Consider the following 13,288-nt stretch of genomic DNA (forward strand, 5'->3'; position numbering starts at 1 on the left):
CCATAAAAATACTAGTTGCAAAAAAGAAGAAAAGAAAATACAATTCAATGCAATCTACTCAAATAGACAGACTTTCACATCCCTTATAACTGGAGAGTAAAAATTGTCTATCCCAGCCTAGATCTAGATCATAGAAAGTCTTCCGTTTCTATATAAAATAAATGTACAGAAATTCAAAGAATAAAACCTTCTCCTTATGAGAAACATGGTGTTAAAGACAAGCCTCAGTGCAGCAGCCAGTCCACCTCTGAGCAGAGAGGACGGATGGTGAGGGTGGGTCCATAGGACAAGACCACCGGATACAGCTCCCAGTCTTCTCGGTCCCTGCTCACCTCAGGAAGCCCCCAGCCCCTGCTCGGAAACACATGAACTCCTTTTCAAGACTCACTTGGGGATTTTGTTCTAATGCAGATTTCTAGATCCTAATTCAGCAACTATAAGGCGTGCCTTTGAAACACAGCATTTTTAGCAAGAATTCCTAAATTATGTCTGCATCTTTAGACCACATTTGGCAAAACACTGCTAAATAGTGGTGATGACAAAAGATTATGACCCCTGAGAAAGAGCTAGGAAGTCTTATCTCTTGGAAGATTTATTTTAATACAAGAGTGAAAGTGAAAGAAAGGGAAGTCACACAGTTGTGTCCGGCTCTTTGCGACCCCATGGAGTGTAATCTGCCACACTCCTCCATCCGTGCGATTTTCCAGGCAAAGGTACTGGAGTGGAGCCATCATTTTACATCACTTGGGACAGTCACAAAAGACTCACGGAATCTCTTACCACCTCAATAAAATTACCCCTGACACGTCACCCTCCTCACTATCAGCAATTAATCTGCCTCCCACTTACCAAGAGAGTCGAGGCGACCCAGTTTGAAACATCTCAATTCCCTGCCAGCCTTGCAGCCTACGAGCTTCTCTCTCTGTTCCTGTTTCTACCTCCTTCACGTTAAGTCTCGAGCTTGGACCCTCCACCTGTGCCCTAGTCTTAGCATCCTGTCTCTGGGATCTTCAGGCTCTTCCTCTCTACTTTTCAAGATTTCTCTTTAACCCAAAACTGCGGTTAAACCTCTCAACAACAAAACTGCCCAAAGCACACCCAGCACGTACACACCTGTGAACGCTGCCTTCTCTCCTTCTCAGCCAAGCTGCTAGGGAGCACTGCGCACCCCGTCTCTGCTTCCTCACCTGCCCCTCACCCCTCACCCAAGAGGATCAATCCCATGTCTGCCCCGTGTCCACCCTGCCCTCCCAGACGGTCTCCAGTGTCAAATCTGGGCTCACTATCCCCCCCTCCTTCTGGACCACTAGCCAGGGAGAGCCAGGCCCTTCTATGGGGAGGGCAGAGCTCAGACAGAGAGGGGTGGTTCTAAGGCGGGTGTGTCCACAGGCAGCCTGAACCCTCCAGGACTTTCCTACCTCTGGGTTATGTATCCTTTTTAAAATTTTTAAAGAGCTTCAAGAAATTACTTAACAACCAAAATAACTCTAGGGATATTGAGAGAGGTGGATCCAAGTTTTACAGAGATTGGAATTTACAGCGTGTTGAAGGCTTTCTAGAAAAAAAAAAAATACACAATTATGAGCACAAAGTTCGAGACAGAGACGGATGCTTATTGAGAATAAGGAAGTAAAGATAAGAAACCGAACAGCCCCTGCAGTGAACTCAGGCTTCACAACCTCACCTAAATCCACCCCCAAGATGTAGGTGTTCTCCTTAGCCCCCTGTTTACAGATGAGACGACTGAGTAAACCAATGTATCACATCTTAAGATAGTAAGTCTCACTGTTTTAGAAAAAGGGGGGGGGGGGCGTGGGGTTCACAGGTGTAAGTCATCTTTAGAAAACACTGGATTAAAAAAAGTTCAATTACTCGGATTGCTCACAACATTATTACAGCGATACACAGTGGAAAGCCTCAAGAACGGACGTCTTCAAACTGATGTGACCCGCCCCCCTCGACAAGCCTCTCATTTTGCCTCTTCTGTTTTTGCAGTGTATAATAACTAAAAGCATCTCCGAAAGTAAGTGTTTACGGATCACGATTAGAAAACTCTGATTTTTCCCAGAACAGAAGAAAAGAACGTTTGACTAACTGTTTGATAACAATATAGTGAGGGCAGAGTGGGAACCTGGAGGCTTCACTGTCGTTCCACAAGGTTCTCACACAGGATGGCAGATGGGTCTCATGTTATATGCCAACTGGTAAAATCTTAGTGGCTGCCTGGAAAGCTACGTTGACAAGGAATCTGAGGCTTCATCCGGACTCAGGGGGCGGAAGAGAGAAGCGGCCTTACCTGATCAGCAGTGACTGTCACGAGCATAGAAGGGGCAGTTGTGATGTCATTCTGAGACCTCTAAAGTGACACTAACTCCTAAACAGATCCTAGAACCATCCCAAAGATGCTCAAGTTTTCTAAAACCTGAATCAGGCCAGACTAATCTTTAATAATTAAAAACTTTAATAATTAAATAATTAAAATAACTGTAGAGGCTCCAAAATAAGAAAGACCTGGGTTTAATTTAGTTCTTCCACTTGCTCTGGGCATATGCTTTAGCCTCTCTAAACTTCAGTTTGGCCTTCCCAGGGGGCTCAGTGGTTAAGAATCCACCTGCCAAGCAGGAGACCCGGGTTCGTTCCCTGAGTCAGAGAGATCCCCTGGAGAAAGAAATGGCAACCCACTCCAGTATTCTTGCCTCAGAAATCTCATGGACAGAGGAGCCTGGCGGGCTACAGTCCATGGGGTCGAAAAAAGTGATATGACTTAACGACTAAACAGCAGAATGGCAAACCTCAGTTTTCCCATCTGTAAAATGAGATTAACTGTTCCTACCTCCCATGAAAGACAAACATTTAACTGGGTAATGCGTATACATACATACATACAGTAAATGCAATAAATATTAAGTTTAGCTATAGCAATTATTGAGGCATTCACTTTATGACATTCACATTATGACTCCTGTGGTACATGTATTTGTCCACTATACTCAGAGCCATCGGTTACAGTAAAATGAATCAAACGTCAGCCATAGAAACCATTTTCCAGAACCCATTAACAAAGTCAATTTATAGGCTATAATAAGCAAATGGCAAAGCGCTATTCAAAGTAAGTCTTACCTGCCTTGAAGGAGACAGAGAGTATATAAATCTAACTACTGAGTGATTATTCTTTGCAAAAGACAGATCTCATACATATTTTTTCCAACCTCTCCACAGAGGAGGTCAAGACACAGTAACGAAACCAACAGCAATGAGCCTCCCTAACACCTGGAATGAGCCCCCATCTCCTCGGGACACAGGGTTTTCAATATGAGGACAAAGACAGCCCTGAGTAAACAGGGACAGCTGGTCACCCCACAAACAAATGATCAGCTGAAGTCTCAATAGCTAGGTCTGAGTCTGGCTGTGCTGCTCAAAAGTGAGACAGAGTGAGTTCGTGAAATACTATTTCCCCTTAAAAGATATCAGGGCTCTTTGTGGAGAAATCGCTAGTTCCAGGTGTGAGCAGAAAACACTCAAAACGAACCTGATCTATCTTGCTATACCAGATAGCAAGAAAACTCTCAGATTTAGTGGGGTCATATCAAAAGGACTAAGGAGCCAACTTGAAAAGACTTCCACTGGCCAGAGATGAGACTGCCTTCAAAAAAGAAATTATGTAATAATAATTACAACTAATTGGAACCCATAAAATACATTCTAATTCATGAGTTCACAATATTTTTTTAAACACATAACTAACTGGTCACCTTCAGAGGATGAGGGGGAACCAACACATTATCTTGGAAAACTGATAATGGGAAAGAATCTAGTATTTATCCTGCTTTTTTATATGAACTGTACCACTGTGCAACCAAAGAGTAGATGATTGGAAAATGTCTCTTTCCAAAAAAATTCAAACCAATAAATGAGAGAAATGACAGAATTAAAACACCTCCAACAAATTAACAGATCCAAGTAACTGAGCATCAACAGCTACTAATAAAACCAAAAAAAGACAATCAGATATTATGCGCCTCCTGATGAAAGTTCACACACCACCTACAGTGGACAACAGGCCGGACATGCAAAGGAAGAAAGAACAAGCTGAGCTGTATCATTCATATGCTGTTGTTTTAGTTGCTAAGTCATGTCTGACTCTTTTGTGACTCCGTGGACTGTAGCCCGCCAGGCTCCTCTGTCCATGGAATTATTCAGGCAAGAATAATGGAGTGAAACAAAAAAAAAAAAAGAATAATGGAGTGGGCTGCCATTCCCTTCTCCGGGGGGATCTTCCCCACCCAGGGATCAAAGCTGTGTCTCCTGCTTGACAAGATTTTTAACTACTGAGCCGCCTGGGAAGCGTTCATATGCAACCAGCAAAATCCAGATTACAGGATGCTACAAGACAAATGCTCCAGGTTCTTCAATAGATAACCCACGGGGGAAAAAAAGGATACAGGGAAGACAATATCTTTTTCAAATGGGCAACACTAAACTATAACATCCACGGATGCCCATTTGACTGATAAAATTATAACAACACACAAGGAAGTGATTATGATGGAGTCAAGATGGCGTTACTTAGGTGGAAGGGGAGGAAGGGGCTGCCATTGGGGTGGACATACACAGGAGCTTCCGAAAGTTACAAGGCTATTGTCTTTATAATCACTCACCCAACTATACATTTATTTCGTATAATTTTTTTGAAGCTGCATCTTCAATCTCTTTTTTTAAAAGGGTTTTTTAAAAAAGGTAAAAGTGGGTGATTCCCTGGCAGTCCAGTGGTTAGGGCTGGGCACTTTTGCTACCAGGTCCTGGGTTCAATCTTGAGTTGAGGAACTAAGATCCCACAAGCTGCATGATGAGGCCAAAAATAAATAAATAAAAAAGGTAAAAGTGTAAAATCCACCATTTAACACCTTCTAATTCAAAGCACTTTCACAAACACCAGTATTTGTATCTTCAAATACCACCACATTGTTCCAAACAACCTCTGAAGGTATTTATTACATCCACATTTCGAATTGGGAGACTGAGGCTCAGAAATCTTAAATAAGCTGCCTATTGTCCCACCGTTATCAAGGCAGAGTCAGATTCACATTCAAAGGGCTGGCTGACTCCAAGACCATCCTCTGAATGCCTGTGCTCTGCTGATTCCCAGCTATTCATTCACTCAAGAAAAGTTTACTGCCCACCTGCTTAATTATGCTAGATGTTAAAGAGACAGAGAGGAGTTTCTGCCTTCATGGACTTCAGGGGTTAGTGAGAAAGACACAAGGAACCATGCAAGTATCTACAATTGAGCCAAGTACAGTGAAGGAAAGGTGCGTGGTGCTACGAGAATACATGCAGTTGGAAGACAAGGAGATCGCTCTGCAGAAGTGACGGCTTAACCCGAGCAGAAGTTAATTGGGCTAGGGGGCATCGGGGGCTAGAGACAGAGCAAGCAATACTCAGAGTCAACATCGACAGAGCGGGCTTGGCACTCTGACGGCTGAGGATGGAGCATAAGGGGTAAAGGTAATTGTGACAGAACTATGAGGACCAGGAAGCTGCTGAGGGCTTTTCATTAAACATGGCGTGGAAGAGGGAGGGGACTGGGCTCGCATCTTTAAGAGAACGAATTGGAGGAGGGACAGGGAGGCAGAGAGAAAACTGAGGGGCTACGGCAGTCACCCGAGGCACACGATGGTAGCTGGGACCAAGCAGGAGCGGTGGGAAGAAGCAGGTGGACCTAAGATACTCCAGAGGTAAGGAGACAGGTCTGGAGGATGCGACTGCGTGTGGGAAGGAAGGAGGAGATGTCAGGAAGGCCTCAGGCTTCCGGATGGAGGGCTTGCAGGGGTGCCAGACACTGACACAGGAGCAGTGGGAGGGGGACGAGGACCCGATCACAGGACACATGGAGACTTGACAGTGTCAGGCCCCACTGAGAGCACCAAGTGAACAGGTCAGGGTAAGCAGTTGAATAAGTGAGTCTGAGCCTGAGAAGATGGTTATCTTGGGAGGGGCAGAGGTGGGGCACCCAGGGTAAGGCTGCCTAAGAGCCAGATACTTCCATAAATGGGACGTCAAGAATGATCAAAATTCAAATCTAGGAAACAAAGCAACTTCCTGTGGTTATCTAGGGGTTGAAATCTCAGAAAGGTTCAGTGAGGTGGGGGAAAAAAAAATCAGAAGAAATAATACGAGATTAACAGCCGTGCCTCAGGAAAAACCCACTGCAATTTCTGGAATGTTTAGGATGTTAATTTCACATCAAACGAGTTGGCACAATCTGCACAACTATATCTGCATATGTGGAGAGGCCTTCAGAGTAGTGGCTCAAGGCTGGAGACTTGAGAAAGCTCTTGACCCCAGGCGCTGCTCTGAGCCCAGGATGTGCCGGGCCGCTCAGTTGTCTTTTTTGCAGGGATAGAGAGAAGGTAGACAGAGGCGATGGAGTACCTTCACAGGAGATGCAAACAGAGACATAAGCGCCTCTCGCTTCTATTACATGGTAAAAACTAAGTTTAACCATACCCAGTGAGAGAAACAAGGCCATACTCCCAATTTCCTTAAAGCACATAACGTGGCTTTGGCTCAGGGGGAGAAAAAAAGAAGGACCAAGCCCTCCTGGATCTCTAGTTTGAGGGAACTGAGAGAGCAGGAGGCAAAGAAGAAATGTGCTTTTTCACAAACTGGCTCGGGTGACACAGAGGAGCCTCTCTCAAATGTTCTGCAGTCACCAGGAACAGAAGAACGTAAGTGAACGCACTCATGTGTACATGAATCCTGCCTCTGGGCTGGCAGAAATAAGAGGAGGACTGCAGGATGAAGCCCGGCGTGAGCAGACGGGAGCAAACTCTGTACACTCTGAGTTACTACTATTAATGTAAACTCACTCATACATACAAGGTGGGTGAGAACTACAGCAAGGCAGGTTACTTTAGAAATGAGTACTTGTTAAAAATGCACCCAACTTTCCAAGAGGTATAGTCTACACTAAAACAGAAAGCTTACTATTAAATAGATCCTAGTGACCTAAACAAGTTCCAATGTCTTATTCTTCTTTCTGGCTTCCCCCTTGGCCTTGGAGCTGTTTCACCTGGAGTTACCATATTCATTTTTCTCTACGTCTAGCTCATGGCTGTTCACACATGGAAGCCCCGGGCTGGCTGACAAATGGACTGGGACCGGCCAGTGCCTAGCATCACTAATAAGCACGGGCCAGCCCTGGGGACAGAGCCCGCACACGTCACCTCCTAACTGCATTCTCACAAAGCATTATTCAAGCTGAGGAGCCCACCAAAAGGCAACCCAAACCCACTGGGCTTTCTGGAAAGCTCCACTGTGTTTGGAGAAACTAAATAAGCACACACGCCAGGACTAAAGGAGGGTGTAAGAATGACTAACTGAACCCAGCCCCCAGGGTGCCCAGCAGAGTCCCCAGAAGGGGCTATCTACCCCTATCATCGGTGACTTCCACGCAAACAAGCAGCCCTCATTTAGAAAGTCACCTAACAGTGAAGTTGGTAAAAATACAAGCTCCGAGTGTGCAAGTTTTTCTTTCAAAAGCGAAACTGCAATGTTTTTTTAAAAAGGCAAGTTTCTATGTCATGATTTTAATACTAACAGGCTTCCACAGACATTTCTTTTTCTAAAACCTAAGCCCTCAGCACCAAACTTGCTGAGTCACTTTTTTTAGTACAAGAATGTGTACTATTCTGACTGTTCCAGGGCTCACACATTCCAAGGAAAGTAGGGCACTTCCTACCCTCAAAATGATAAGGTTGGGAAATGAAACCTAAGACATCTTTAAGAAGGCAACATTCAATTATGAAAGCTAACATCGTAGCATGTTTTCCAGACAAAACTGGCTTAAGATTCAAGGGAATTGGAAATAAATCTCTTGGGAATGAGCAGAATTTAGGCTCCAAGTAGACTGCTCAAGCTTGGAGACTTGGTCTTAACATTTGTGAAGAAATAGTAGGACCCTTTAGTTTGCGGCTGAGGTTATTTTTTAAAGAGAATCTTAAGATACTCTTGAAAAGATTCTTGAAGCCATCTGTAATGATAACTACTGATAATTATCATGAAAGAAACGTCTCACAGGAAAGTCACCGGAAATTTCACCCATCATGACATTAATGTGAAAGAAACATGAAAGTCACTCTTGGCTCGGGTCTCACTTGACACAGCTTTATTAACTCTCACTTTGTATCACTGCAACTGATTAGGGCTTCTCCTCCAGTCTCCCCCAATCACATTTCCATAACCCAGCTTTGATGCCACACTCCAGAGCTCAGAAGGTATGAGCAGCTGTCCTAACAGCAGACAACAACCCAGCCCTACTCTCTCACAGCTGAGAATTCCACAAGCCCCCCAACCCACCTCTGTAATCCCGCCTCCTGGGATTCATCTGATTACACTCATCGGCAACTCAAACCCGGAAGGGTACACGCACTCTGTCTCTAAAACAATTTCCTAGGGATGCTTCCCAGGTGGTTCAGTGGTAAAGAATCTGCCCGCCAAGCAGGAGACGCGGGTTCAATCCCTGGGTCAGGAAGATCCCTTGGAGAAGGACTGGAAACCCTCTCCAGTATTCTTTCCTGGGAAATCCCATGGACAGAGGAGCTTGGCAGGCTACAGTCCATGGGGTTGCAAACAGACAAGACTTAGCGACTAAACAACAGGGAATCATATTCAAAATCTTGTAATAATTTAGGATACAGTATGAAAAAATACAATTTTCTGGGTTTGTTTTGAAGTGAAGTGAAAGTCACTCAGTTGTGTCCAACTCTTTGCAACCCCATTCCATACAGTCCATAGAATTCTCCAAGCTAGAATACTGGAGTGAGTGGACTCTCCCTTCTCCAGGGGATCTTCCCAACCCAGCGATCGAACCCAGGTCTCCCACATTGCAGGCAGATTCTTTTCCAGCTGAGCCACCAGGGAACTCCTTTTGGTTCTGTACAATTGTGAAAATATATATAAGCCTCCTTCAGACAGCTTTGCTAAATTCGAAAATACATGTTCATCATTTCTTAGAATACATTTGCTGGTTTTGATGACCATTTTTTTAATGTTCCAGGTTTAATCATGAATTGTAGCTTCCTACTTTGAAGTTACCATTCTTCATATGTAACTTCTGATGTCTACTAACCCTAAGAAATAGTTCCTTCATAATAAAGATACAGAAAATAATTTTCTTTTATGTGTAATCACTGTTTATATTGTTTTTGAATATGTATTTGTATTTGCTTTTATATACATGATACATATCTGGAAGAACAATCAACTGTTAATAATGGTTGCCTATAGGGGAGATTTTTTTCAATGCATATCCTTTTATATGTTTTTCTTTTTTCTATTAAAGCCATGTGAATCCATAACCTGCAAAAAAAGTTAAATTTAAAAATTATGCATAGAATGAATCTAAGGTAAATAATTCTTACACTACAGTTAGATATAAGGGGGTTTCAAAAGCCATCTTGCTCAAAAACATTTTTCCCAGTAGCCACCCTGACTTAAATCTCCCGGTCAAAATACAACCTAATAATCTGAAGACAGTAAGTGTATTACACCACTATCCATTATCACATTATTGAGGATTAGTTTATCATATTAGCATAATAAAGGAGCATCACAAAGAGGCTGTGTATGGTCTCCCTATATCTTGGTTCTTTTCTCTTTCCCTTGAGTAACTAAATCGAGTTTGTTTTACTCAAAAGAACTTTTGTATCAGTAAAAGAGCTCATTTAGGGATTCTCGAAGTCCCACCCAAGCCAAGTGGCGCCTTGGGTTGCTGTGTGAATGTTTTTACTGTCTCTATGAACATCTGTCCTCCCCTCCAGTCCTCCCTATCAATCTAATCTACTCAGCCCGAGAGGGCAGCGACAGAGGGCATCTTGTTCATCTCTGAATCTTCCCCAACACTGAATAAATGCTGCCACGCACTTAACGCAAAGCAGCTATCGAAATTCTCATTGACACCTACCTTGAGATATCCTTGCCTGGGAAATCCCATGAACAGAGGAACCTGGTGGGCTAGCCCACGGGGTCCCAAAGAGTCAGACAAGACTGAGCGACTACACACCGGGGAGACTATGATCCCTTCTCTAGGGAACTGTGGCTGAAATTTCAAATTTAAAAAAGTCAGTCGGATACTCAAGTCTGTTCTCATCTCAAACAACAATCCATTCAATAGGGAAAAAAATCCATCCATAGAGAACGTGCTATGTGCCTGGCACTGACATTTAGCAACTAACTAGACCAAAATGATCTCCAGAGATCAGAAAAGCAATATGCAGTGGATATACAGTAAATGCTTATGAGGTTTGATGAACTTCTTGAACTTCTCTGTCTAAACTGGGAAAAGTCTTTCACTAATATTTTCTTCACACAGCACTGGACTTTAGTTTCCCATTATGCTACTAAGCACCTTTGTGGACTTTCTTGTATCAGGCCTCCAGTCTTCATTTGTCCAGTGCTTATTTTTAACTTAATGGTGTGAATCAAGTGTAAATCAAGAAACATCTAATAAATTACCATGTAAAAGAGAAAAATCCATAAACTATGTGAATAACTGACATCTTAAAAAGTTATTCCTTATTTTTATCACCAAAATGTATGAAATTATTTTCCTTTTTTCCATTATATGAAGATGCACTTTGTACCGCTGATCTAGTAACGAAAGTAAGGTTTCTAAACTATTGATTCATTATTCCCATGTTTTCCTTGCTGTTGCTTTGGTCAGGTCATGTGCTAGGGTCAGGTAACCGCAGCTAGTGAATCTGACGCCTTTGGTCCACGTGAGTTGACAGGTCTGGCACAATGCCAAACTACAACCTTGGACTAAGGAGCACTACTCTACGGCAGCCTACTTAGCAAAGCAGGGCTAACAACTGTTGCCCCAGAAGCAGGCTAGCTCCAGAGCATCACAGTTCCAGCCAGCTGGCCTGCAACAAAATTCAAGTTTTTCTAAAGTGGGGCCCAGAGAGCAAATGTCAAGACTTAAGCATCAACCTTCCTGACCTTACAGAAAGCAGTTTTTTTTTTTTTTTTTCCACCTGAACATACCACTGGATGGTCTCTCTACCCGAGTTGAAAAATCAGTTTTACTAATCAGCAATGATTCCCAGCCAAGTAAAATAAAATTCTTTGAACATAAGTGATGCTCAATAAACACTAGGTTAACTGAAGGGGGAAAGCCCTCAACCACAAACTGACCTAATTTTTTCATTATCATCAGCAAACATTGTTTGGAGCTCCTGCAAGGTACAAGGGATAACAAGGATCTCAACCACAAAGAGTTATGACAACCAACAAGCTACCTTATAAAGCGTGCAGGAGCATTTGAACACGTCTAGGCATGAAAACACCTTCTCCCTTTTAGTTTAGTCTTCTCTAGTTGCCTACTTTTAAGAGTGTATGCATTTTTTTTCCCTCTAGAGAAGAAAGTCAAGAAGGGGAAAAAAAAAAAAAAAAAAGGATGAACAGATAGGATAGATCCTACTGTCTGATACGCTCAGCAGACACTAGAAGAACCTGAAATATACAAGAACAAATGAGGATTCTTTTCTTAATGCTGAATCACAATTTCTGTAGTAAAGTAGTCACAGAATCTTAAGAGACACCATTTGGTTCACTACAAAACAGCCACCCCCTCCACATATGTTAGATGACCCGTGTGGTCTGGCTCCTACCCCCACAGAACTGACAAATATTATACACTACACCACATGCTTATGCTTCCACTTATAAGGAGCATTTTTTAAAAATCTTAAGCATAAGTTATTGGAAATACGGCACAATGAAAGGCTTGAGTAAACTGCACTGGTACTGTAAATATATATAAATAATTTTAGACGTGGGCTTGATCCCTGGGTTGGGAAGATCCCCTGCAGAAGGGCATGGCAACCCACTCCAGTACTCTTGCCTGGAAAATCTTATGGACAGAGGAGCCTGGCGGACTACAGTCCATGAGGCTGCAGAGGTGAACACAGCTGAGGAGGCACACACATATGAATAGCATATGTGCATACACTTTAATTCTAAGTAACAGAAAGGAAACCTCCTAATGTACTTATTTTCCTATTTAATGCCGAGGGAATCTGAATTCAAAAAGAATGACCAATAATCGCCTGTCTTTACCTACACTTATACCTCTTCCGCTGCCTGAAATCTTCAGATAGTATACATGAGAGATCACATAAGCTGCTTCCTTTTCTGTCACCTCTAATGTAGTATTTTCTCTGCTTCCTCTACTAAAGCATCTTTCTGGATGATAACCTAAGTTTTATCAGAGGTACAAGTGAGCTGGGAGCTTTGGGGAAATGTATTTTCCAGGAAAAAGGGAGGTAAACCGCCCGTGAGGCTTCCAGGCCAGAGGAGTGACAATACTAAGGCTTAGACCCTGTCCCTGCCATCTAAACTTCCTGCCCCCACAGACTAGGCACTCCTAATCACTTAACTCTTAATTACTTTTGGTTTCAGAAGCATTTAAGCATTTATCACTATGCAAAAGTAACTCATTTCTTTGTTTAATGCCCAATTCCCCCTTAAGAATTATAATCTCCAGAAAGCAGGGCTTTTGCTGGTCTTGTTGATTCAACCCCAGTTTCCAAAATAATACCCGGTTTCTGTAAACGACCCAGTAAATACAATTAAATACAGATGGAATAGATTACAACATCTTAAAATACTCTAAAGAACCGTAACGTCATTCACAGATCAACAATAAAATCTTGGGCTCTTTTATCACTGTAGGGAAAAAGCAAGAGGGAAAATACACCTACTCACCAACTCTTGCTAAATTAGATATTTTAAAAAGGGGGGGATAGCTGGGTGCAGGTTTTTAAGAGAAATAAACACAGCTAGTTTGGAGCTATTTATGAAAACAGACGTTCCTGTTCGTTAACATACTGAACAGCTGCTTAACTGAGTGGGGATGGGCGCCCCTTTATCTACACCTCTTTAGCCATGATTTCAGCTCTGCTTTCTGAACTGACAGACTCAGGAAAGGGTCCTTTTGGCGAAGAGGGTGAGATTTAAAAAAAAAAAAAAAAGAAGCAGCACCAGGTCGTGTTATAAACAAACACAAAACCCCGGGAGGAATAATGCTTCCAACAAAACACTCTTAACGAAGTTCAGCCACAGCCACTTCTCTTACTCCAGCGTGAGCTATTTCAGGTTAATGACAGTAGAATTCAGTCAAGCGGTAAGTCAGGCTACGACAGAACCGAGTTTCTTTTCAAGGGTTGTGAAAGGGAAGCTGCTGGGATGTAGAGAAAAAGCAGCGGTTTGGCACTAAGGAAGCGGA

At 42.9% G+C, this 13,288-nt stretch overlaps 1 protein-coding gene across 4 annotated transcripts in view; it reads right to left on the reverse strand.

Moving 5' to 3' along the window:
• Positions 1 to 13,288, reverse strand: part of SNX25 (sorting nexin 25) — a 93,759-nt gene that overhangs the window by 79,105 nt on the left and 1,366 nt on the right. The gene's annotated exons all lie outside the window — the stretch shown is intronic.

This window comes from Odocoileus virginianus, chromosome 32 (assembly GCF_023699985.2).
Source record: "Odocoileus virginianus isolate 20LAN1187 ecotype Illinois chromosome 32, Ovbor_1.2, whole genome shotgun sequence".
In the NCBI taxonomy this organism is placed as follows: Eukaryota; Metazoa; Chordata; class Mammalia; order Artiodactyla; family Cervidae; genus Odocoileus; species Odocoileus virginianus.